Below are 26,314 nucleotides of genomic sequence, written 5' to 3' on the forward strand. Positions count from 1 at the left end.
CACATCACGCGTAATTAACACCAAGGGCTCCCTAAATACAAGCCAATCACACTCTTGCATTTGTCAAAGGCAGCCAGGTTGATGCAGTTTTCACTCCTGTGTTCTGAGGTTCCTGTGCTTTTTGCCATCCCCTAATGCTACTGTTGTTATTATTATTGCGGGGAGGGGCTTAAATACAACCGTCTTGCAATGAAAGCAGCCTCCTAATCCAATTCTCCTGTCTGCTATTCTTTCATTATTGCTATGGATTTTGGCAGCTTCTCACAGCAGTCACACAATCTTCTGATTAAATCCCTGAAACGAGGCCTGCTTCGGGAACAGAAGGTAAATAAACAAATAAACCACTGCTCAAACCAAACCAGAACAGTGAGGGGGTGGAGGAGGAGTGAGGTGGGGGAACTGTGCAGTCCCCCCCCCCCCCAACTTTGTCCCCTCTCTTTGATTTTCCTTCTTCCCAACCAGATTCCAAGGAGAGTTCATAGTCTCCATTATTCCTCTTTCCTTCTTAAAGAGCAGATGATGCCTGTTTGAAAACTATTCTATTTAGAAACAATTTGCTACACATCCAAGATTCTCAGGAGGGGGTCGAGAGCATCTCTCTTTGTTCTTTATTGCAGGGGACATTTGCATGAAAAGAGGCCTGTCGTTATTTAAACACTCCTCTGTGCCTGCTGCTTATTCCCCAGTGGGGTCATAATCTTCTATTAGTGATTTGCCAATCAGAGAATTACAAGCTGACCCCATTAGCGCCCTGCTGTTCAGGACACCTGGGTTCAAGTTCCTGAGATGCCTGGGACTGTCTGAGCAATGATCCCCTCCCTTCACAACAGTCATCAGTGGGGTTTGAACCTTGGCACGTCAGCACCAAAGCGCAGAACTCTTACTACTTGAGTCATTGGAATAACTCCAGTAGCTAGCAGCAGCCGTAATAGTCTAGTGGCTGATCCACACACAAAGTTTACCATGGTGCATATGTAGCCCTCTGGAAGCAGCATGCTAAACCTCTGAGCTAAACATCTTGCACTGTTCTCTATAACAACATGACTGGCAACAAAGCACAATATTGACTAGACCCAAAGAGCATCTCAGCCAGCTCTCCTTAGTCAAAGAGGGTTGCAACAACACAGGCTCCGAAGGGAGTGAAGGGAGAGGATTTGAAGATTAAAGTAAACCAGAGGACTGAGAGCCTGTTTCTCCTCTCATGCATACTGGTGGGAATCAGGAGTGACTCCACTGAAGTAAATGGAGTGAAATCAGTGTGTGACAAGAACTAGGCCCTATGAATGAAGATGGGAATCAGCAGGAGAATAGCAAGGATTCTTTTCATTTGTTCATGCAAATGATCCTTACCTATAAAAAGTGAGAAAATGGATAACTAGATCCTTGGCTGCTACAAATCAGAAGCAGAATTGACTCTAAATGCTTCTATGTTGACAATTGACTTCTGGGTCATAAACTAACCATGGTATTGGACTTCCTCTCATAGCTAAATTGCAGTTCTTGTTGAGTGGCTGCAGAACCATTCGTAATCACGGAGCAATTGAAAAAAGGGGCAGGAATTTCTAAACTCTGTTTAAAATAGTTAGCGAATCTTTGCTCCACTATTTCAGATATTACAGCTAATAGCTACAGTTTTTCTTTACTATACAATGGATCCAATTCAGCCCTGGAGTGAACAGATGAAAAACCATTGGAGTTATAGCAGGGATGAATTTGACTCAATAGTTTGAATTTCATATAGAGAGTTAAATTTAAGACTAATCACAGGTTAATTAAATGGCAAGTGATTATTCAAAATATTGTAATAGATACATATTATAAGAGCTTCTGCATTAATTATATGATTGCTAACTTTCAATAAAAATAATCTTTTTGTGCAAAAAAAAATTTTTTTTTCAAAAATAGATTTTTTTGAAAAACAAGATTTTGCAAGAAACTGTCAGTATTTTAGGGGGAAAAATGTTTTCCATGAATTTTTCTCCATCACTTTTTACCCAGATTTGGAGCAAATCATATTCAATGTTGGTATTGAATTTTTTCACCTATAGAAAACCATATCCCCCTACTGAAAATCAGGGTTTCGGGAAACAAAACACTTCAAGAATAATTTTGATAAAAGTTTTGCAGAAAATATCACAGCAAATTTCACACACAAACCAAAAATATGGAAAATAGGTCTGGTTTGAACTGTGCAAAACAGAAACAGATCTGAAATGTTTCGTGGAATCATTTTCCCCTTTTTTCAGGCCGCTTTAAGCATCTGAAGTCTCCCTCTATGGAGCAGCATCAAGGGGATGGAGGAGGAAGTTACCACTCAGTATCAATCCTAGGCATCCAGGACAATGCTATTTGAGATGCTGTGTTCCTTGGGAAGGTTATTAGAGTGACAGCAACAGCTGGAGCCATTGGGTCATAAAACATCACATCCACAGGCAGCCGGACTCCCTGTGATGGATTCTGCAGAAGGATGGGATGGAAAAGCTCAGACGATGCAGAAAAGAGACTCCAGCAGAGATACTGACACAATAAGCAGATGTGGTCAGGGGAAAATGAGCATGGGGCAATTCTACAGTCACAACAGGCTGCAAAGCCCAGCCCAACTTCCCTTCCCTTGCCCACAGCTGGAACACTCCCTGTGATATCATGCTGTCCTCGCAGAGAAGCCATACAGCTGACTCCAAAGGCACAGACCATAAGCCCAATGAGAAAGCAAGCAGGAGGCTGCCCAGATATGCCCTAGATGGCACCCCACACCCCTCCATTGTTGATGTAACAAGCTGGCAACATCACAAAATAGCCAATCCTGTCAAATTGATTTGTACAGCATGAAAATCGGAGGTGGTCAAATGCAGGACACGTGTCCAGTGCTGGGAACCACAACAAGGGCAAGCCCATGGGAAATATAGATGGCTATAAACTCTGAGTGCAGGGTAATCTGCCCCAGAAAGGAACGTAGCCACATACGCCCAAAAGAGCACCCGGATCCAGCCTACGGAGCAGTGCGCCACTCTCTCCTCACAGCAATATCACACAGCCACCACCCAAGCGCCCCCTTGTGGCTAGGGTTGTCCCTCTGGTCCCCCTCACCTCTATTTCCCTTTCATCCAGGGCCCTTTAAGGGCTCACAGTTCAAAGGTCCTATTTGTTTTGCCATTTGGCCCACAAGGCTCCAAGCAGTTCAGTCTCTCTTTCCTGGTTAACCCAAAATAACACAAAACACACACTCATCATCCCAGACAGCCTTCACAGCCTCTCCACTGCTTGTACTGTATCGGCTCTCCCCGCCTGGAGAGCTTAAAATCTCCACTCTCCGGCTCCTCCCCAGGTCCCAGCTGGCTCAGGAGAACTTCTTGCTCCCTACAGTAGCTACAGACCTAGATGCAATCTTCTAGACTTCCCCCCTTTGCTGCAGCTTCCTGCCCCTTTTCTCTGGGGATCACCTGAGTCACCCCAGGAGTGGCTCATCCTGTAATCAGGGCAGGCTAAGCCCCAGGCTCTCTAGCTTACAGGGAAGCCAGCCTGTTACAAGTTGGCCTGTGTTGCTAGCAGCAGTATGAGTTTTGAAGCAGTTTTGTTGGGTTGAGAATATGGAGATCACCAGTTTGGTCCCACTGGGGAGGGAGGCAGGAGAGATGCCATTTTTTGTTCAGATGTGTTATTTCCATCCCGTAAGCTCTGCTGTTCTTGTATCTCCCTACCACTTGTGCTTGCCTATTGGCGCTTTCAGGGAGCAGGGGCATACGGGACACGTGCCCCCTTCCATCCATAGAAGGGACAGGCAGAGAAGGGGATGTAACTGGCTCTCTGACTCATGCCCCCACTGTCTTGGGAGGCGTACTGTACCGGACCACAGAGTACTATGTCCGAAGGCCAACCCCACTCCTGGACTTGGCACTGACCTGGCCGCATTGCAGAATCAGCAGAGATCCGGTGGGGACTGGACAGGGCACTTCTCATGGTTTTTCAGCCTCTTTTGCCCTCCGCCACTGTCCTCAGCAGAGCAGGGACCCTGTGCTCAGAAGTATCCGACATTTTCTCACACCAGTCTGTTCAGCCTATAGTAGCTAACTGCTAGTGCAAAAAATAATACACCTGACTGAATTCCTTTACATTTCATAATTGCTGAGGTTTCACTGCATCACCTCATTGGTCAGTGAGGAAGCACTAAAATAGCCCAGGTGCTTCTTGGCCTATGGAGTCATAGGGTCTGTCTGCGCAGGCCACAGCAGCAGGCCTCCCCGCTCTGCTTGACAGATGTAGGCTCAGTGTAGGCAGCACTATGGCCTGGAATTCAGGATCTGGAGCCTAGGGAGCAGGGTGGGCTTCAGGACCCGAGTTCCACCCTGAGCCGCAACTTCAAAGCGCTGGTTACCCAGCTACTTTTAGAGCCCTGGCCCTAGCCCGAGTCTGTCGACCCAGGCTGGCAGGCTCGCTGCCCCAAGCTGTGGAGACATACCCAGAGAAGCCAAGTGGTCTGTGACGCTCTTCAGTCAGGAAAATCAGGAGCAATCCCAGAGTTATCCTGAATGCATGCAGAATGAGGGATGTGGAGGCCTGATAGTAGTTTCCCACTTTTTTTCATAGTTTCATAAATTATAAAGCCAGAAAGGGTCATTGCGACCATCTAGTCTGACCTCCTGCACAACACAGGCCAGAGAACGTCCCTGAATTAATTCCTCTTTGAACTAGAGCAGAGCTTTTAGAAAAATATCCCGTCTTGATTTAGAGATCGTCAGCGATGGAGAATCCACCACAGATCTTGATCAGTTGTTCCAATAGTTATTTATCCTCGCTGTTAAAAATGAGCCCCTTATTCCTAGTCTCAATTTATCTAGCTTCAACTTCCAGCCATTCCAACTTGTCATACCTTTGTCGGATAGCCTGAAGAGCCCTCTCTTAGTCTGTTCCCAGTGCAGGTTCTTGCTGACTGTCAGCAAGTCACCACTTAACCTGACCTTTGTTAAACTAAACAGATTAAGCTCCTGGAGTCTCTCATTATAAGGCAGGTTTTCCTGTCTTAACCATTCTCGTGGTTCTTCTCTGAACCCTTTCCAATGTATCAGTTCATCCCTTCTTCCCTTAGCAATTCCACTCACTCACCACACACAGGGAGAGAGAGAACAGAGAGAGGAAGGTGGGAGATTTTTTTTTCAGTCTTGCTATCCTTGTCTTTCTAAAGGAATTTTTGGTACTGGAGCAAAGGGCCAGGCTGGTACCGACTTTTTCTGTTTATCCCCACAACAGATACAGCCCAGACAAGTGCAGCACAAAATTGACACCAGATCATTCCTCTGTAGGTAGGCCCCACTTTGGACTCTGGAGACAGCAATTCATCCAATGAGAGGGGTACTTCAGTGCCCAGGCCCTTTCAGCGCTTGAATGGTTATTTTCTACACAGGCTGCCAACATGGGGGCTGGCTGCAGAGGTTGTTTCTGTGACATGGACCCCTGCTGGTTGAAGACTGAATTGAGACCATCAACTCATGTCACAAAGAGCATGACTTTTTGGTCACATCCTTCTTGGGCTGGATTTGAAGCAATGACTTACAGAAATGGTGCACAACTTTGTGTTGGGCCTTTGCACAGGGGTGAATTTCACCCAGAGTAAGAATTAACCATGTGAGGTAAGTACTAATTGCCACCATTTCCCCACCTGTAAAATGGGGATCAGACAGATTAGGTGACTTGCCAAAGGTCACACTATAAATTAAGTGACAGTGAGAGGATTAGAACCCATGTGCTCTGACGCCTAGCCAACTAATCTAACCACTAGGGCAGGGTTTCTCAAACAGGGGTCGCTGCTTATGTAGGGAAAGCTCCTGGCGGGCCGGGGTGTTTACCTGCCCTGCCTGCAGGTCTGGCCAATCGCAGCTCCCACTGGCCGCGGATCGCTGCTCCAGACCAATGGGGGCTGCTGGAAGCAGCGGCCAGTACATCCCTCAGCCCGTGCCACTTCCAGCAGCTCCCATTGGCCCGGAGCAGCGATCCGCGGCCAATGGAAGCCGTGATCAGCCGGACCTGCAGACGGGGCAGGTAAACACATTGGCCCGGCCCACCAGGGGCTTTTCCTACACAAGCAGCGACCCCTGTTTGAGAAACCCTGCCCTAGGACAAAGTGCCTCTGACATATCAACCAGACCACAAAATTTTAAAATCCCTGTTGCTCTAACCTTTAGCAGTTTGAGGAAATCAGAGGATCCAATAAGGGGCTTAATTCCCTTCTGGTAAAGGACTATGGTTTTGTTAGTCACTTTTGAAGGAAGATCCTGTATTTGTTAAAAGAGGCAGCACAATTTAGAGATTTGGGTTAAAAATAATACAAGTCAGAGGCTGGGCATCCTTGCACCAAAAAAAATAAATATTTTTGTCTTTTAAAAAAAAAATCTGAGCAAATCTTGATCCCATGGTGCTTTTGCACTTAACGTCACATAATGTCAGTAAATTTCCATTATCCTGGGGAGCATCTGAGATGAAATAGTAAAATATGACTAAACGTCTCCACCACATGACCTCAGGATCCTTTCCGTCTCTTTTTTTTTTTTTTTTTTTTTTTACAGTGTGGCTTATTATCTAGCTTTATCAATCACCTCCCTTTTACATGAGCTCTAGTTCCAGCAACAGAGAATGAGTTTCTGCATTTCAATAGCTGTTGCTCTGTTTCCCTGTGTCTCATTTAATGATCTATTTGGTGATCCTGGTAGCCAAGCCTGTATAATTCTGGCACAGTAAACCAACTGCTTCTCTCTCCCTTGTGCTGGATACATGTCCTGTACCTTATTTATGCATATTGCAATGGGAAGATGGGCAAGATAGTTAGAATAATCCAATGAATAGTCTGGGCTATAGTATTAACTGTTTTATTTCAAGGGTGCTCCTGGCTGATGGCGTCTGTGCATCTAAAGAACTCTGCCTTTAAAAAGGAATTCAATCACAAGGAAATGACACAGCAAAATATAGGCCAGCAAATTCTGGAGTGGGTGATAAAGGAGTGTCCAATACTCACCTCCTAAAATACAATGAGTGAAACCAGCCATCCAACTGAAATTACAAATGCCTTGAACTGCACCGGGAAGGAAGCCATGCAAGATTTATTCTCTGTGCTGGCTCCAGATGTTGATAGCAGAATTTAATTTGGATACATTCTGTCTACATTAATCCCCTCACCCCATTCAAATTGTATACAGGATGCTTCTGCATTCCCTATCTAGACTGCTGTGCACTGCTGCTGTGCATTCTTAAGCAGTTACAAGGCGTCACATGGCTGCATCTCAGTGATGGGATCAGCAATGTCTAAACATAAGGCCAAATCCTGACACACAAACACATCACAGGCAAAAAAAAAAAAAAAAAAAAAAAGGCTGGAAACATAGCAGGACCAAGCTGACTCTCACTAATTAAGGGAAAGCAGGTTGAGAACAGCACTTTGCCACAGGTGGTAATGTGGAATGGGGGTTGGGTTAGAGGGAAGGGAGAAGGCCTGGCGAATGGATTCATAGCAATATTGATCCATTAGTTAAACCCTCCATTGGTGGCCACAACTGTTACTACCCTTCGTGGGCAGTAGCAGCAGCGGTACTAATGCTTCATAGCATGAGGGATCAAGGAGCTTTCCATTTCCTGACCCTGCCATCTGCCCCAGCTACATGCAGGGGTCTAGGATTTAGCATGTATGTGCATTGGTTTGGGAGGAACTTTGGAATTTCCTGGTATGAAAGATGCAAGAGAAACATATGCCAGTAAAAATAACAACTCAGCAAACCCAGGCATCACCCCCACCCCTCGTTTACACACTGGAGGGGGAAATAAGAGCTAAAAAGGAGGTGACAAAGCGGAGATTCTGGTTTCAGTGGGTTTTGTAGTTGTGCGTGTGAGAGAGATCAAGAATCTGAGTTTTCATGGCATTCGTATTGGCTGCACTCCGACAAAGCATGGGCGGGGGCTGCACAAACTTGTTCTAAAGAAAGCGAAGTACCACAGTTCTGACTTGCAGGCCTGGGCCTGTCGGAAACCGAAATGAACCAACCATGATGAGTTGCATGGCTGTTCTGTGGTGTGGATAATTGTCCACTTGAATCTTCTTGAACCCACCAAGTTCATTTCACTCACGAACTGAGGCAGAACGGGACCAGGGTTTTCACAATTCGAAAGGAAGAGCATTATTCTCCTGCATGGGATCGCTTCAATGGAGGAATAAACTGGAACCAAACAAAACCAAGAGATTTGGGCACCCCATTCTAATGGCCTTCTTGAAGAGAGAGAATGAAAAAAATAGTACTGGAGATAAACAAGGGAGCATATTTTAGATGGGCAACATTTCTGCCTGAGCAATTACTAGACTGAATATATGAACCCATTATTACGCAAAGTCAAACATGAGGCCAAAAAGAAATCAAAGCAAAGGGATGGATAAGTAAGGGTGGGGGTCTTATTATTTTACTGTTAGTCCTGATGTAGCTGGGCAAGCAGGTGCCATATTACAATCTGCTTCAGGCAGCAGCAACAGATTTGCCAGCTAAATTCTGATTACGGAATTTGCAGTGCTGATGAGAATGACAAACAAAAAGAACGCAGCTTGGTTTTCAAATACCAGGTCAACCTTGCAGTGCTGATGGCCAGGCAAATGTGTTTGGACTTGTAAATTGGACAGATCTGACTTTGTAGTCAAGAGGCAGGGAAATATGGGACACCAAGATGTCATTTTTTGCTGCCGCTATGAAACTCCTACAAAGACAATTCAAGTGTTTGCCATTGTAGTGGGGCCACACTGGTATGTGTGGTATGAATCAGAGCAGTTCCACTACTAACATTTGACTTGGATGAAGCTATACTGATTTACAGCAGCAGAGGATCTAACTCAATGAACCTCTGAGCACTGCAGAACTCCATAGTTTACCTCTTTATATTCCCTAGTGGGCACCTTCTTGCCCATTATTTTCCTGCCAGCATCGGATCTCTGCTCGCCCAGGACACCTTGCTTAACAAGAACTCAGCCAAGTTCCCAAGACATAAAACATGTTTGTTGACATGTTTCTTTCTTTGTTGTTTCTCTAATTCATCACTGAGACCAAAAAAAAAAAAATCAACTTCAGAACCATGGACAGCAAAATGCCAAGTCTAATTGTCTGATGGCTCAGTGAGAAATGCTTTGATCAGTGCAATTGAGCCTTTATGAATACGTAAGTGGAAGAGTTTTCAGAGTCTTGGGAAATGTAAGTGTTAAATACATTGGGTGTGTATAGGTGTTTAGAGAGAGAGCACAAAGAGCGCCAAGAATTAACATACTGGTGGACAAAGCTGAATAGAATGTAGCTTACTCTACCCATGTGATAGGGAGGAACAGAAAATGCCTGCATAGTACAGCAAGATGATACCAGTATTCAGCATGCGTCTCCTCAGTGATGAATATAAAATATTTATTACCCTGGCCACCATAACATTGCAGGCAGGGGAATGGACCATAAGGGAAGAGAGGTTTTTTTATACCTATATATGCGCTTGTTTGGCAGACTAGGATTTGTTAATAAAATGCATATATTGTATATGTAATAATGCTTTTGTCTTATATAGCACCTTTCATTCAAATGGATCCCAAAAGACATTCTAAACTTTAAGAAGAGATTTTATATTCTGGTCATTTTACAGGTTACTCGTAACAATTGATTATACATATTCTTGAGCAATGTAATATTGATTCCCAAGATCTACAATTAATAAAATGCCTGTACTGGGGACAGAAAGAAACCAGCAATCTGAATTAACTGGGAATTGTCAGAGTCTTACAGCATCAAGCACCACAGTTGAATTCTCGCTTCACAACTACTTAATGTCTGCGGAGAAGGCATAAGGCAAAGTTTAGAAGACACCAGTTAGTGCACACAGGTCCATGATGCATACATCAACAACATAAGATACGCCACTGACTGTGTTTGCACTGCTTCAGCTACTGCTGTGACCAATGCCAGCAAGAAATTCAGAATGATGATTGGTGTTAGGAAGACAAAAAATGTGATAATAAGTGAACCCAGTAATGCACCTGGTGGGCAATACCTTGATGGTCAAGTAGTGGAATAAGTGAATAGTTTCCCCTACATAGGGAGTCTAGCAACATCAGAAGGAAGATGTGGTGAAGAAATAAAGAGAAGGATACACCTGGCCAACAATGTATTCAATGATGGCTAACGACTTCTATATTGTTGAAAGTTAAAACTGTACATCCGCACTAGACTGCTGAAGTGTTGGCATTTTGGTGTTATAGAAGAATGATAAAAAAGAGCTGGATAACCAAAATGATGAACAAGGAGGTGATGAGAAGGATGAATTTGAAAATAGCACAACTCCTTGAGACCCTAGGTAAAAGAATACCATCTTTCCATGGACACATAGCTCACTCATCACAGGGCAACTGGATTCCAGCACTCATACTATCAGACAAGAGCTCAGGCAAACCAAAAAGAGGAAGAAAGAGAACCAGGGGACTGGTATCCAAAGGAGAGTGGAAATTTTATAACTCGATCACAACTGGGAAAGATGGAATATGGAGTTTGCCAACCACTATCTTCCGAGATGTCACTTGAAGAGAGACAGAGAATCTTAGGGGTTACATGTAACAATAGTGGGTAAAAAAAAAAGTCTCTGCCAGATTGATATTTTTTAAGTTTATGAGGGCCCTTTAAAAAACAACAATGTGACTATTAGGACATATGTTTAATTGTGTTCATTTACACCTACACACACACAGGAACAGTATGGATTGGAGGAATCACTGCTGCCTACCTGCTAATACCTGTTATGGCAAATTCTTCTGCCTCCCTTCCCCAGTGCAGAGGGTCAGCTCAAGGTCTATTCACTACTGAAGTGAGATTTAAATAATGCACAGGCTTTGTACTGGCACCTCTGCAAAGGAAGGCATTCCATCCTTTGCACTCACGACCCTTCCATATTGAGTTAGCCATCCTTTCCCCTGCCCTCACTGCCACGCATACACACTCATCAGAAATATTTGCACCATAAGCCAGAAGGAGTCACGTACACTATGGTGACAGCACATGGGAGGCTGGGAGCACTCACAAGAGGTCCAACATTCACCACACAAGTGAAAGGCAGCAAGCATGCCTGGAGAGGAAACACAAAGCACTTAATAGTCACTAGAGTTGGAACAGCACCACAAAGTTAGGATCCCCAGTTTGGGGTGCTCAGACTGGGTTTAGGCCAGTTCTAATGCACCCCACCAACCAGCCCATAGGCCAGGGTAGCAGCACACACAGCAGAGTGACTATGCTCGGATATGTTTATTAAAAATAAATCACAAATCAAGAAAAAAAAGCTAAGTAATTTTAAGAGCTGCAGGGACTGTAGGGGTGTCCATGGCTTCCACCATTTTGAGCACAGGCTGCATGAGGCCCCTTAGGAAAGTTGCCTCGCTCACCCCAGGACAGAGGTGAAAATGGAGCTGTCTCCTTCCTCCTCACTGGGAAGTGCAGTCATCTGGCTTTGTATTTATTGCAATAACCTCCTGTTTGAAAGTGAAAGTTCAGAGGCTGGGCACCCTCATCCATCTAACAGGACAGTAAATCTCCCTTTCACGGAGTTGAAGCACTGAAGCTAATCGGAATTTTTCCCCCGTCTCTCTTTTCAGAGATAAATTTGAAAAGCTTATGCACAATGGGAAAGGAGCCTAGAGCAGGAGCAAACTGAGCTGGCAGTAAAAACCACATCACCTTCCGCAAGGAAAGAAAAAGTCATTGCTGTAATAAAGCATGCTGGCTCCATGACCAAATGCTGGAGAGGCACTTGCAGAAGTCAAATGTAATGAATATTCAGCATTCTCTGGGTATTGTGGCACAGCAAAGTTCCTCCATCAAGGGTCTCATTCCTATGGATGAGGAGAAAAGATAATAGATTCCTGTTTGGCAGAAGCAGCCCCAGACATGTTAACTCAGAGCATACCGATTTCCCTGGGAGATGGGCAGAGTGGATATTATTAATGACTCTGTTCATGAGGCCATTACCACTGTGATGGTTTGGGGAGGGAGATATCAGCACCTGTGTTGCAAAAACCCTGTTATTAAAGGTTTACATCTAAAGCTACAAATAGGGGTTTGTCTCAACAGCATTCCCAGTCCTATTTGTTTCCTGCAACCCTTCATAGGAAAGTTAGTTTGTTCTCAGTGCTGTTCATGGAGCACGAGGAGCTCACAAATACTTGTGCAAAAAGCACTTATGTGAAGGTTCACATCAGAAGTGGTTGGGGAACAATTGTGAAATCTCTTTTATTTCCGTCCCCTATTTGTAAGTGGTTCAGACATGGTTCAAAACCAATATTATGTCACTTGGGCAACCAATCAAACTCCAAGAATAACGGCAAGCAGGAGACATGATCAAAGTGAATAGATCAAAACAACCTTTAGGATGAAATCTGTTTGTTTAGCGTATTTCAAACATTTTACAAGAGGGTAAAAAAATCAAATTTCATTTCTAACTATGAACACAAACAAGGATTAATTTCACTGCATAAATCATAGGCCAGGCCAGGATTCACCCCACATGACTTAGCTCCAAGCACACACCTTATTACTGGTTTGATTATATATGTTCCCAAAAAAGCAGCAGGCTGTTTAATTTACAGAGACACTGAGCAACGGAGGTGGGGGTGATGAGCACTGGGGAAAAATTGCACTTATTAACTAACATTTCTTTGCATAGTGTAGAGAGCTGTCGTTATTAATGATAACATTAACACCCCTAGGTCTTTTTACAAGTACACACGTTGATTAATGAATGCACACAGCACCCGATGAGGTGGGCAAGTCAGTGTCTGTCTCTCCATCTCATAGATGAGCAGACAGACACAGACAGGTTATAACTAACAATTTTCCAAGGGGCCAATGATTTGCATGCTTTCTTAAGTCAGGCACCAAGCCTGAGCCTATTGAGCATCAACACCCACAGCTCCCACGGACTTTATAATGGACCTCGCTAGAAACCACGCCCCGTGGTGACTCCAAATCAGTGGCCACTAAATGGTTTGTCCAAGGTCACCCAGTAAGTCAGTGGCAGAGATGGGATTGGAATGCAGGAGTTCCCGGCTACCACCTTATGTTCACCCCTCTAAAAACTACTTGCTCACAAGACCACACCAAATGCTCCTCTAGTCCACTCTTTACCAAGGACTCTTATTTTTCATTTCCACAGGCTTGGAGGAAGTAACTAGGATGAAAGTCCTGGCTCCAGACAGGAGTGGAGGTATGTGCCAAATAACTAATGTTATATAAACCCTAAATATACTAGAACATCCTACAATGACATAAACATACTTTAATGATCTGATCCTGCTCCCCTTGATGTCAATGGCAAATCTCGGATTGATTTCAGGGGGCGCTGGATCAGGCCCCATGTCCCGTCTATTAATTATAGACTCTAATGCTGCCCAGAGCTGGTCTCTGATAGCTCTTGGCAAGTCCAGAAGTAAGAGCGTCCTGCTTAGAGTTTACTATGTTCTGTGGTGGCTCTGCTCACAAGCACAGTTCTGGTTTCCCTACCCTTCTGTCTGGCTCGCTGTCTTCCTGACTAGATCCCTAACAGTTGCGTCTTCCAAGCATCTTGGCTATTGTGACAATAACGCTGAATGCTAGGCCCAGCAATGCAAGAGTAAAAATTGCAATAGCCTTCTAGACCTTTGACAGAGCTGAATGTCAGTACCCCACTTCATTTTGCCCTCAGCTTTTGCAGCTTGTATAATAGCCTCATAGCCTGAGGACTTTGTCTTCGGCTGTACTGCCTCTTTTCTTCTCTTCCCTCTTCCTCTTGGCATAAAAGTGGTTCTTAACCCCTCTCTTACCACCAAGTGAAATGCACTCCGTTTCCATCAGGAGTAGCAGCTGTTGTGTTACTTTATTGCCAATCTTCAGGTGTTGCGCAGTAGCTGGGCCAGTGAAACATTGCTTCCCCCATCACACACACCCACGCTCTGCGTAAAGCTGGGAACATACAGAGTGTAAAAACAGCAGTGAGCAGAGAGAGGTGTCTCTCCCTCCCCCTTTCTGGACTCTCAAGGCATTGCTGGAAACAGCTCAGCGCTGCAAGAGAGGCATAACTTAGGACAGAAAATTGATTAGATAGATAAGGGCTTTTGTACTAAACCAGGGAAACGGGAGGAGGGGCAGCGAGAGGCTGGAGGACAGTCGGCAGTATGTTAATTTGTTTGCAGTCTGATAGAATTGGGATTAATTGATGGGGGTTGAGGATAATTTGGGGTTTTCTGCAGCACCCAAACTCTGCAGCTGGTGCTAGTGCTTTAGACAAGCTCCACGTGTGTCTGACAAAGCACTACCCGGCCTGGCCAAAGCTGCTGCCTGGAAAACTCATTCCAGCGTGAAGTACCACTGCTCCTCCAAACTGAAATACGGGGCCCTGGCGGCGGCTGGCACAAAGTCGGTCTCGCTGGGTCCTCTTAAAGGAAGAGGCTGAAGGGCAACACATACAGAAAAACTTGGTACCCATCACATAGAATCACAGAATATCAGGGTTGGAAGGGACCTCAGGAGGCCATCCCCCCCGAATAACCACATACATGCCCCTGTATAACCACATACGCCCTGTCCCGTTGACACTTACCCAGAGAGGTAGTGGTGCCCTCATTAAAAACAAAAACAACTGCACTGTTGTGCAGCAGTGGCTCAAGGTGCTGGAGTAACATTCTAGTTCGCTAGAGTCTTCTGGCCCATTTTAGAGAACGCCAGAGTGCCTTGGAAAGCTGAACATTCCAGGTCCGATTAGGAGACTCCTTCACCACTGCTCCAGCACAGCTGGCCATAATGGTAGCAGAGGGATTTCTCAGTGTCCCCAGGGATGCAAGACCACAAAAGGAGGAGATCACAAGAACCATAGCTCCAAGTCCCCTCTCTGCATCCTCCAGCAGAGCTGGCCAAGCAAACAAAGAGTTGGTGCAGAGCGGGAGGACAATACACTGCAATATTGACAGGGGTAGCAGCAGGCATACTGACCCTGTGCCCTGGGGCAAAGTGGCTCCATTATGCAGGGCTCTGCCTATAAAACACAACAGACACACACACACACACACACAGAATAGCTGAAAGGAGGACGGCAAAGTGTGGGACGGTGCATTCTCCATGCTGCTTCTGATTTATCTACTGTCTGATGGTGCATTTATTGATCCGTGGCTGCCAAGCAGATGGTCCTTGCTAAAACAAAGCCCCGCTCCAAGCAGAATGGGAGAACTAAGGGGAGAGCTTTGCAGTCAGCACTGGCTTTCGCGTGCGCATTTATGCTGAGCGGTGACACAGCTGCTGACAAAAGGAGCCACTCTGGACAGATGGCACGTCAGAGGCAGCATCAGTTCCCGCTGTTGGTGAGCTGAAGTCCAGTTAGCAAGAGGGCATTTGCCGCCCCAGTGCAGACATCTGGCCAGCGTCCTGCAGCTCTTCCATTCAAACCAGATTCTGTCCTAAACACACACATGTGGATGCCAGAATTGTTCCAAGGTAAAGCAAATACCCAAAGGGATAACAGTGTGTATAAGCCATGCAGAAGTCCCTTTGATTCCCCTTGCTATGACTATGCTCTTGAAGTCACGTACTCCTGTGTAGACCTGGGATGTGGGAGAACAGGACACCTGGCAGGCTGGGATTTCATGAATCATACACATCGCTGCCGTGGCCAAAGGGGGTGGAGAACTCCTGGCGTTGAGCAGGGGGGCCAGGGAAAGAAGTATTGTTAGAATCCACAGAACCTTCAGCTCCTCTTCCCAAGACCTACCAGGACTTCAGAGACCCAGATCCACAACTAGGGATAGGAGGTTACTACATATCCCCTCCCCACCCAGCTCATCAATCCCTTAGAGATTCAAAGTCCAGTTACATGGGACCTCTACTGTGCTGGGAGTCAGGACAGTGCCACAGGTTAGGGCTACAGTTGATGTGGCTGACACAAGTGAACCCTTCCTCCATCACTGGTGGGACAACACCTGAAAGAATAAGCAGTGTCCTGCATAAGGCACTGCCCACTGTAAGAGGAAAGGAAGTGAGAGCAGGCAGCCACCACGAGGCGAGAAGGTTGGTGAGACAAATTTTCCCAGTTACTGGTCGGTCCTGGTTAAGAACAGTCTCGTTTATGGGTTTACCTGAAACGCTGCCCCTTGTCAGGCAAATCCTGCTGAGCCGAGGCAACAAGGATTCTAGCTCAGAGCATCTTGTCATGCCGTGAGATGCGTGGGGAAACCTGGGATTGAGCAATAATCCCGGGGGAGGCAGGGTGCAGAGCCACAGAGATAATGAATGAGTGGAGTTGGTAGCAGCCATTGCAAAGCTCAAAGCTCAGCGCACGCAGGTGGATGCAGGGAGCGTAGTGTGACAGTCACACGGAGCACTGGACATTACAGACCGGAGGAAACCAAAGGGCAGAGTCAGTGTCTTTTTTTACTCCAGCTTTATTCTCTGGCCCTGGCTCAATATTCTATGACAAACACATCTAAAACTCTCCTACATGTAAGGCGTCCCCTATTTTTGGATCTGAGCTCATCTTGGATACTGTAACAGGGTGTCCGGGTTTAGGCCCCAGCTGGGAGAAGCAGCGCTATTTTGCTGACTCATGCTGGAAGCCAGATCAAGTGGCACTCTGTAGCATTGCCTCCCCAGCCGTATTCAGGCTTGTGAATCTAAGTGGGAAGATGGAATTCACTTCACGGAGACAAGGGCCATGAAGGGAGAAATCTCAGGAATGAGCCAAGCTGTGGAGATACTTAGTCTGAGAGGAGGGATGGTCCAGTGGTTAGGAATTAGCCAAGGACTTGGGAAACCTGGGTTCATGTCTCTGCTCCAGCACACACACACTTCACGGTGTGACCTTGAGCAAGTCACTTAGGGAATTGAGCCACAGAGAGGCTATCTGTAAAATGGGGATAATAGCACTGCTCTGCCTCCCAGGGGGTTCTGAGGCGAAATCTGTTAAAGACTGAGTAGTGCAGCGATGGGAGCTGTAGAAATACCATAGATCGTTTGTGTAGGTTTATGCTTATTTAATTGAACAATAAAGGCCACAATAAAGTGATTAAGTTAACAATAAAGGGCAACAAACTGCCACAGGGAGCAATTTGGGACATTAACCCTGCGTGTGTGTGTGTGTGTGTGTGTGTGTGTGTGTGTGTGTGTGTGTGTGTGTGTGTGTGTGTGTGTGTGTGTGTGTGTGTGTGTGTGTGTGTGTGTGTGTGTGTGTGTGTGTGTGTGTGTGTGTGTGTGTGTGATGCACTGAGAGACGGGTGTCAAGACTTTTCTCACTCCTAGATAAACAACAGAAAAGTGAGGGGCATGTGTCTGTCTGACTTGCACTTGCTGGGAAAAACTGAGCTCTAATAAGTTTGGAAAAGTCTGTTCTTTTTGCTGTAAAAAGGCATTTCCTTCCTCCCCGACATAAAGATCAATGCGACGTCTGTGTGGAAATGACTCCAATCCCTTCTGACTACTCCATCAGTGCCTGTTACTCCGAGACAGTCTGCCTGTGACTGAGACTGCAGCTGCACCTTACTGCAGGGACCCAGGAAGAGAAGAAACACATGGCTGCAGGAGCACTGCATATTGCATAACAGTGAAGAGCCTCTGCTAAGCCCTGATGGTATTGCCAAGGTGGCAGCCCTCATTTACATGGCACTTCCCATAATGCTCTCTGTGATTTTCTGTCAACCTTCGGCAATTCTCCCTCACTCAAATAGGAGTGGTGCTGAAGTAACAACCTCCAATGTCACGGTGGCCTAGGAGCACCGATAAAGGCACCCAAGGCATTAACGGTCTGGCTAAAAATCCCAACCCAGTCACTGAAAGCAGAGTTACAGTAGAATGACTCAGGTTAGAGGTTGACGAGCTCCCGCACAGCATGTCACCCATGACTTGCCGTTCACATTAACCTGAGACTTGGTTAAAAAGTACACACAGAGTCATCAAGGAAGGGGTTAATCAAGAGCTGGACCTATAGATTGTTCTCACCAATCCATGAAGCACTTCCTCTTTTGACAGGTATCAGGCCCCTTTACGAGGCAAGTTCCTTCCACTGAGATTGGACTGGGATAGAAATTCCTATTGCGGGACGGGACAATGTGATCTGTGTGTGAAACGGGACTTAGTGCAGTTTATATGCTGAAGGGGACAGAAGAAGAGATAAATGACACCAGCTCAGGCCCAGCCTAAACTGTTTAACTTAAATCAGTTTTTAAAACAATGTGGGTAAACTTGGTGGACTCTTACTTCAGTCTAAGAGGCGCTGATTTCCATTTAATTTATCCACTTGGGCTAAACCAAAAAAGCCTCTCAAACCAAAATAAGTCTCCACACAGGACTATGCAGTGGTTTCACTATATCAGTTTAAATTCACAGTGTAGGGTACATACCCCAGTGCAAATTCCTGGTATAGACAAGCCCTTAAGACCCCTCTGAAACATCCCTCGTCTGCTGCATCCAGCGCCCCCATCCTAACAAACAGATTCAGCTCAGACTCCAGCATTGGTCACCTGCTACTGACACACACATTCCTGCTGCTTGAAGGAAAATACCAAAAAGCCTAATGTGGAAAAAGCCCTCCAGGTGGCTGCGTCTGAGGAAACAGACGAAAACTCTTGAAACTGATCCTGTCTCTCTCATTCTTTATAGGTGACTGAATAGCAACATTCCCCAGGTATCAGAGGGGTCGCCGTGTTAGTCTGGATCTGTAAAAGCAGCAAAGAGTCCTGTGGCACCTTATAGACTAACAGACGTATTGGAGCATGAGCTTTCGTGGGTGAATACCCACTTCGTTGGATGCATGTCACCCACGAAAGCTCATGCTCCAATACGTCTGTTAGTCTATAAGGTGCCACAGGACTCTTTGCTGCTTTTAACATTCCCCAGGGAAATCCATCTCCCGCTCCCTTTTGTGCCAGTTACTAGTGGTGATCGTTCTGCTGGTAGTCCAGCTAAGGGGCTGCTTTACTCAGGAACGACAAAGAAGGTGGATGTACCTCCACCCCAGCCCATGCTGAGCTCACAGCTATTAATTTAACATGAGCAGCTCTTCCGCGGTCTACCCCAGGGCAGCTATTCCAGTGCCCCAGGGTGTGTAGTACACAGCCCAGCCGGTACCAAAGAAACAGTGCCAGTTCACTTAGCAGCCACAGTGGTGGACTGAGCTGTACTTCCACTAGGGGCTTCACTTGAGGGTTACAACACACCACCAACAATCCTAGCTTTGAGCCGCCACCAGTGACCCCGATTCTCCGCTGGCCTCCCTCTGGGGAGAAGGCTGCCTTCCTCTCGGGGATGCTGGCCTGCTCAGTGGAAGCTCCAGCTCTAGGAAGAGGTGGTGAAGTATAAAGGAAAAAGCCTCTAGTCGATCTGAGAGTGTCCATGATAAAATGGCGAGTCATTTTCAATTACCAACACGGAACGGCCAACTAAGAGTTCCTGGAGGGGAGTGAGACGCTGTCATTTAACCAAGGGCCACAATCAATGCTTCCTCCTGCCTAGAAGTAGCACTAGAAGAAGGCTGGTGACAAGCTACCCCTGTAACCCAGCGCCATGGCATGCTGGCTCTGCTTTTCACACAGTACCCCAGTTACGCAGCAGTCATGGCTGGGTCCCCGGGAAGTGGCCTGGCAGCACAGGTCTCCCGAATAACTAGGTCACAGTTAAGGGGAGCGTGCAATGGCTGAAATTCTCTGGTCAGCACCTGGCCTGAGCCCTGGGATAATGGCGCGCTGAGGGGAGAGATCATCCCCACCGGCTGGGGAGACTCCCTGCAGACCTGACTCCAGCTGAGTGGCTCTTCAGCTCCTAAGGTGGCCCCCATAGGGCAAGAGATGGGCATAGCCTCACAGCCCTGCCCCTGAGGCCCAGGCGCTATTGCACAGAGGGACCATGCAAAGCTGTGCTCCATGCATGCAGCACACACAAAACCCCCTCCCCCAGGTCTCCCCCCTTTACAGGCATATGCAGCCTTCTCCCTTGGGAAATGGCAGCACGACCGTCCTCAGGTGCCTTTGCTCCCACTGAGGCAAGGTCTGGGGATTTTGGCCAATATATAAACACAGGCACCCCCTTCACCCATGCCTCTGTGGCTTTGAGTGATCCATACTTCAGGGCCTGACTGTGGTCTGCTGGATCAGATGGACTGATACGCTGTGCCCCACCTCCAGCAGCCTGACCTATCCCGCTCTCCTCTAGCGAGTAAGTTTTCTTCCTTCTGTTATGTTTTCCCTTCCTTCAGCTGAAACGAATGGCCCGTTTTCACAGATACTAGAAGGAAGGATACAGGCACCAGCATACCTAGAGTGTGATTGGCCGCTGGGAAAAGGGCCGCAGTATCTCCCCATGCCATTTGCTAATCAGCAACCGTGTCTGTGTCAACATGCCCATTTGGGCCAGAAACCTTACCTCCGCGGCAATGTTTTCCCTGCAAAATGGTGTGTAGCAGCTCTGTCAACCGGAGCTCCCACAGGTCATGCACACGCACAATGGGCTGTCGTCTTAACCTCTCTGACTCGTGGTTAAACCCTCTGCATCTGTTCCTGCTTTTGGGAGCATAGGCATTAGCGACGGACGAGACCGGTTACCTTATTCAGTCCTTTCCCAAGGGCTCAGCAAGGGCCAGCCTACAGCCATGCCAGACGGGGTATATCCTAGCTCAGGGTTTCTCAAACAGGGGTCGCCACGTGTTCAAGGAAAGCCCCTGGCGGGCCAGGCTGGTGTGTTTATCTGCCCCGTCTGCAGGTACAGCCGATCACGGCTCCCACTGGCCACGGATCTCTGCTCCGGGCCAATGGGAGCTGCTGGAAGCAGCGGTCAGTAAGTCCCTCGGCCCGTGCCACTTCCAGCAGCTCCCATTGGCCTGGAGCAGCGATCCGCGGCCAGTGGGAGCCGCAATTGGCCGGACCTGCGGATGGGGCAGGTAAACACACCAGGGGCTTTCCCCACACAAGCGGCGACCCCAGTTTGAGAAACCTGCCCTAGTTCATCTGATCCTGGAAGCTTAGCAGTCATGGGCCTGGCTAGCACTTGGACCGAAGAACACCTGGGAACGCTAAGTGCTTTCAACAGCCCTGTTTAGGAATTCATTCAGGGAAGTCCTATGGCCTGTGTAATATGGACGATGATCACAATGGTCCCTTCTGGCTTCATAATCTATTATTGTTCCTTATACATGGGAGCTGATGGGGAAATAGGGGAGTGGAACTTCATGAAAAATGTCGTCGTCTTTTCCTGTCAAAATTGGACATTTCAGCAAAAAAATTTAAAAATTGGAGAATTTCGAATTCAGAGACACTCCGGTTTGCATTCCACTGCTAACCCCATCCCCAGTTAGAAAGGCTCAGGTGAGGAGACAACCCCCAGTCTCTTGCACGCAGCCTAAGGGCTTATCGATACACAAAACGTGTACCACTTTAACAACACCAGTATAGTTAAAGCAGGACAGCTCCCCTAGCGTGGATGCATATGAGCATAAAAGTGCTTAGACCCGTGCAGGAAAGGGAATAAGCCATGCTGTATAAAACATGGTAATACTGAGATAACTGCATCCATCCAGGGTTGGACTGGTACGACTATTCAGTAAAAAATCATCCATGCAATTGACATCGTTATTATACCAGTATAAAGAAGATGTGCAGTCCAGCCCTAAGCTATCGGACTCTTATGGCTCGCCACCCCACACACACATATTCATCTTAACTTTTCCTCTGCTTAATTTCGTCTGATGACTTGTGTTTATGAGACTAAGACATCCGACAAAGCACAGCTTTCCCTGGCTGTGGAAGCCCGCGCGTTGGTTCTGCTTTCCTCAGCATGAATTAGGTCATTAAGAGAGGGCTGCTGTTTGTTTCCCTTGATCTTTGTTTGATTCATTAGTTTTTTTCACATATTTTCTTGTCTTCTGCTCTCAGATCTCAGCAGATGCTTTCGCCCCACTCCCAACTCATCCCCCACGCCTCTTTCCTCACTTCACAAGGAGATAAAAGCACCGCGAAGTCCCTCCCCACCCTTCCCCTCCTATCAGCGGAGCCAGAAAGCGAGTGTGATTAATAACCACTCAGTGACTAGCCTGCAAAGCACAGGGAAGATTGATCATCAAGTCGAGATGGTGGCAGACGGAAATGTCATGAGTGCTGAGCTGTTATCATGCCACCACGGGGAATATGGACCCCATGGCAGGAGAACCCACCCACCCCCACCACAGTGCGAAGCAGCGTGGCACTTACAGGCAATTACAGGTTCCCTGCACTATAGACACACATAAGGCTGCCATGACGGATAGGCTCAGCTGTAAGCAAGAGCCAGGGCAGAACTGCAGGGAGTCCACTCCTCTCCTTTTGGGGTGGCTAGTGCCCAGGCACCTGCTGGGGCTCTGGGAATGTGACTGTGCCCAGCTGCTGAGCAGGGTGCGAAGTGAGCAAAGACGCTTCTTTTGCCTAGAGCCAGCCTTACGGGTGGGCGATGAGGTGACCGCCCAGGGTGCTGTGGTCAGGGGGCACCAGCCAAGTGGCCTGGGCTGCCAGAGCGGGGGTGGGTGCAGGCGAGCCCCTGGCCAGCAGGTCGAGGGGCAAGCAATGCCACCCAGAGCTGCCAACCTGGCAGGGAGGCACAGGCAGCGAGGTTTACCTCTGCAGAGCCAGCAAACCGGCCCCTGGTCCCCCTCTCCTACGCACACGTGCGGTGGCCACGCACCCGCTCTCCTCCCGCTAGGTGGTCAGGGTGCCTGGCCGGGGGAGCCCTCAGCTCAGAAACTCCTCCCCCTGCACAGCCCAGCCAGGCCCTGTGGCCAGGAGCTGGTCCTCACGCCCTGCACCTCGCCCTGCTAGTCTCAAACTCAAAGAAAGAGCGTCAAAATGCAACTTCGTCCAGGGCGTCGTTTTCCCTAAGGCAAGCCCTGCTTGTGCCATCTCCATACACACCCCCTAGAGCAGCCAAGCACCATCTGTGTGTGTGTGGTTAGAAACATCCCCTTACCTGCTCAGACAGCCGCCTCCCGCGCTGCCTAAACGGGAGAAACACACCCAGGGGAGTCTAGCTCCAGACGTTGCCTCCAAAGTGTCATCTCCTTCTCAGCTTACTCCGTTTGAATGGAAGTCACTTGGTTGAACGCCATTCGAGCGCCAAATGCGGCGTGCCCTACAGAAGAAAAAGCAGGACTCACTATTGCTTTATTTCCCAGTACACCAATATTCTTCAAGGCCACGGTTACGGCGGTGGTGACAACGCACCTTTAACCTGTCACAGCGGAGCAATTCCACACTTCGCAGACCGCAGGGTAATCCAGCCAAATGGAGCCCCACAACCTGGCATTTGAGTCCCCAGGACAAAATTCATCTGGTCATTGAAGGGTACTAACCAAGCAATGGGGGCTGGGTGGCTCCTGGTCGTGAGACATGAGAGACGCGCCCCTTTAGGTCACTGGTTTAAAACAGCCCACGTTTTTAGCAGCCAGCGGTCACTGATGGCTGGTGTCATGTTCTGTGAGTGGCCGCACAGCAGTGTTTCTCAACTGGTGGCTCATGAAAGGTGATCCAGGGGGACCCAAGGCATTGAACATTTTATTACAAAGCAAAGCAAAGAAAACTTTGCTCTCCCATGCCCCACATACCCTTCCCATTCAGGGTCAAGTATTGTCTGTCAACCTCTCGCTGGACTGGTGCATTTTTACTCTTACTTTTACAATAAGTTTAAAACACAAACACTTTAGACTTTGCATAAGGGGTTGCCAACCTACAAAGGTTGAGAAATACTGCTCTAGAGGGTAGCTGTCCCATCATACACAAAACCACCATCACAACTGGCAGCCTCAGAACAAATCCAAAGACCCAGGACTGAAAAGGCATTGAGACCAACGTACCCTCTCCTCCTGGCCATTGTACTTCCTGCTCTGGCTTGAGAGGAAAGCCCATAGCAGTTCGTAGGATAAACAGAGGACTTCAGTCTCCAGGGAAGTTAATCCTGAATGATCAGCAGCACTAAATCCACTTAACATTTTAAGGATTGTGGTATCATGTTACATAGGCGCCCCAGTCATGGGCCAAAACCCCTTTGTACTAAGCACTGTGCAAACACAGAACAAAAATTGACAGTCCCTGGCCCAAAGAGTTTCCAATCTAAGTATTAATCTGGGTAGACTACTTCGGTTATTGCATTGATAACCACCTGGTCAGCAGAAATAACCACCTGGAGTTTGCATGACTGCATTTCCTTGGCCATAGTTAGAACAATCCATGCGACTTTGTTAACGGAGTCCATGAACATGCAGTTTCATGTCAGGTGACCTGGGTTCAAACTGGCCTGAAGTTGGGAGATATCTCGCTCCGTCAGTGATGCCTTTTGTCCCCACCACAATAGCACCACATGATTTGACACACCACATAGTTGCAGTGCTGAATAATTTAAAAACAAAACTGCCACCGACTCTAGGAACTGTCCATACACAAAGCAGTTCACAAAGGCAACCACACATGGTGGCACATGGACTCTGATTTACTTATGTGTGGGGTCTAGAACAAGTGCAGAACGGATGGACTACGTGAGGAATATGCAACCCTCCATCTCCTCATACCAACAGCCATAAGGGAATGTCAGGTCCCCACAATGACCATTCGCTGTGACGCTACCCTTTGGGAGAACTGTTACTGAAAGGGGTGAGTCCTGGGGTAACTATATTACATCAGCCAATGGAGCAAGCAGATTTCAGGAGACAAAGAATAGAAAATGGTGCTGGGCTGCTGTTAAGTGGATGTTAGGTGAGATAACCCCGATAACAGACCTGCCCATGGATAAGCAGGCAGGTTCTCCTATATTCACTCTATTCTCTAGGGTTCTTAGCTGGGATATTTTTTAAAAAAAGTTATTTAGGTTCTTTTGAAATGTAAAGCTCTTGCAGGATCAATTAGAAGAAATGCTAAATTGGAATAGTGATGACAGTGCAGATGAGCATTTACAGCCCTCGAGAGTGAAGATTTAGCCTTTCAAACTAATATTTAAATCTGACAAAACTGAGCAATGAAAATAAAGTGTGGGAAGCCCTTGTGATATAGAGAACAAGAAAGAAGGAAACATGGTGACTTGAAAGGCAACATTAGAAAAGGTCTAGGAAACATCTCTTCCTGCATTAGCCCTTCTCTGGTATCATCTCTCTACCTGTGCACTGCCATTCTCACCTCTCCTTGGAACTGTCCTCCAACTCAGCATCCCGCCCATCCGTTTGTCTTTCCAAATCTCCTATATGGATTTCCCACATGCTCCCCGTAGGGCTGTGAACTAGGTGTCTGCTGTAGAACCTTGTAGTGTGGCAAGGAACTATTCTGCTGACTCACCCTATCAGCCAGATCATGTGGGTCTCATTAGCTCCACTCAGGAACATAAAGAGAGAGGCAAGGGAGCCAGGCTAGAGACAGGAGGGCCTTCAGGTAGAAACCTTAAACAGCCCTCTGAGGAGGGAGCTTGGGGGCTAAGGCTTACATTTTGGACGACAGTCCTGCTTGCTTTAGGACTTTGTAACTTTAATTTGAAATAAAGGAAAGGCGGTGGAGGGAAGGGAGTTTACACAATAACCATCATGCATCATGCTTAAAGAGGACTTAACCAACCACTACTGTACATAATGAGAAGAAAGGAAAGAAAATCTGATCCCTGGAGGTCAGCAATAATCACATCAGAATCCTGATTTCACAAGGAAATAAACAAGCCAATCCATCACTCAGTGTCAACAGGTTACAATCCACAAATCTCATGTCAGAACCATGCAGATCCACTGTGGAGACAGGCACGGGTTGGTTTTCATTCGGAAGGAGTAGGGAGTGAGATACAATGAGAAAAAACTTTTTAATCAAGAGAAAAGTTTCTCAGATTTCATGCAGGGGTTCTGGGTTATTCCAAGGGATGGGTGAGCCACAAAAGAATTAGAAATCTGGATCAGATAAACGTGAAACGTTTGGATGTTCATCTGATCTAGCTGAACTTCTTGGAACAGACTCTCATGGCAGTTACAGCAGTGTAGATCTGGAGTAACTCTAGTGACCTCAAGTGATTTTGATGGTGCTATGCTAGATTTACATCAGAGTAACTGAGATCCATAACGGGGTCGAGATGTACCATCTGTTTCAGATTTTTTTCCTGCTTCTGGCTGGAAAAGCACAAAATCTTGCCCTATTCTCTACTGGTGCCAGGACCCTTAACTAGAGCTGGACCCCATCCATTCAGCTGCAGTGGCGTTGTGGTCAGGATTTCAAAGTAGTTTGAATGAAGGTTTGTGAGAAGGTCTTTGTTTAGAGACCCCACTCAGGATCAGAGCCAATTGT

General features: G+C 47.1%; 2 long non-coding RNA genes across 5 annotated transcripts in view; one reads left to right on the plus strand and one right to left on the minus strand.

Moving 5' to 3' along the window:
- The first annotated feature begins 5,525 nt into the window (after positions 1-5,525).
- LOC120371039 lies at positions 5,526-17,767 on the plus strand. Its single transcript, XR_005584112.1, has 3 exons — positions 5,526-5,624; positions 13,192-13,242; positions 17,430-17,767. It is a non-coding gene; the product is annotated as an uncharacterized LOC120371039 (long non-coding RNA).
- LOC120371037 overlaps positions 11,138-26,314 on the minus strand; it is a 125,738-nt gene continuing 110,561 nt past the window's right edge. Inside the window, exons 4-5 of one of the 4 annotated variants that reach the window (XR_005584110.1) lie at positions 22,980-23,141; positions 11,138-11,872 (exon numbers count right to left, since the gene is read on the minus strand). This is a non-coding gene — a long non-coding RNA (uncharacterized LOC120371037). The remainder of the gene's footprint in view (positions 11,873-22,979; positions 23,142-26,314) is intronic. The other 3 variants (XR_005584111.1, XR_005584108.1, XR_005584109.1) reach the window with 3 other exon arrangements.

The sequence above is a fragment of the Mauremys reevesii genome, linkage group 8 (assembly GCF_016161935.1).
Source record: "Mauremys reevesii isolate NIE-2019 linkage group 8, ASM1616193v1, whole genome shotgun sequence".
Classification (NCBI taxonomy): domain Eukaryota; kingdom Metazoa; phylum Chordata; order Testudines; family Geoemydidae; genus Mauremys; species Mauremys reevesii.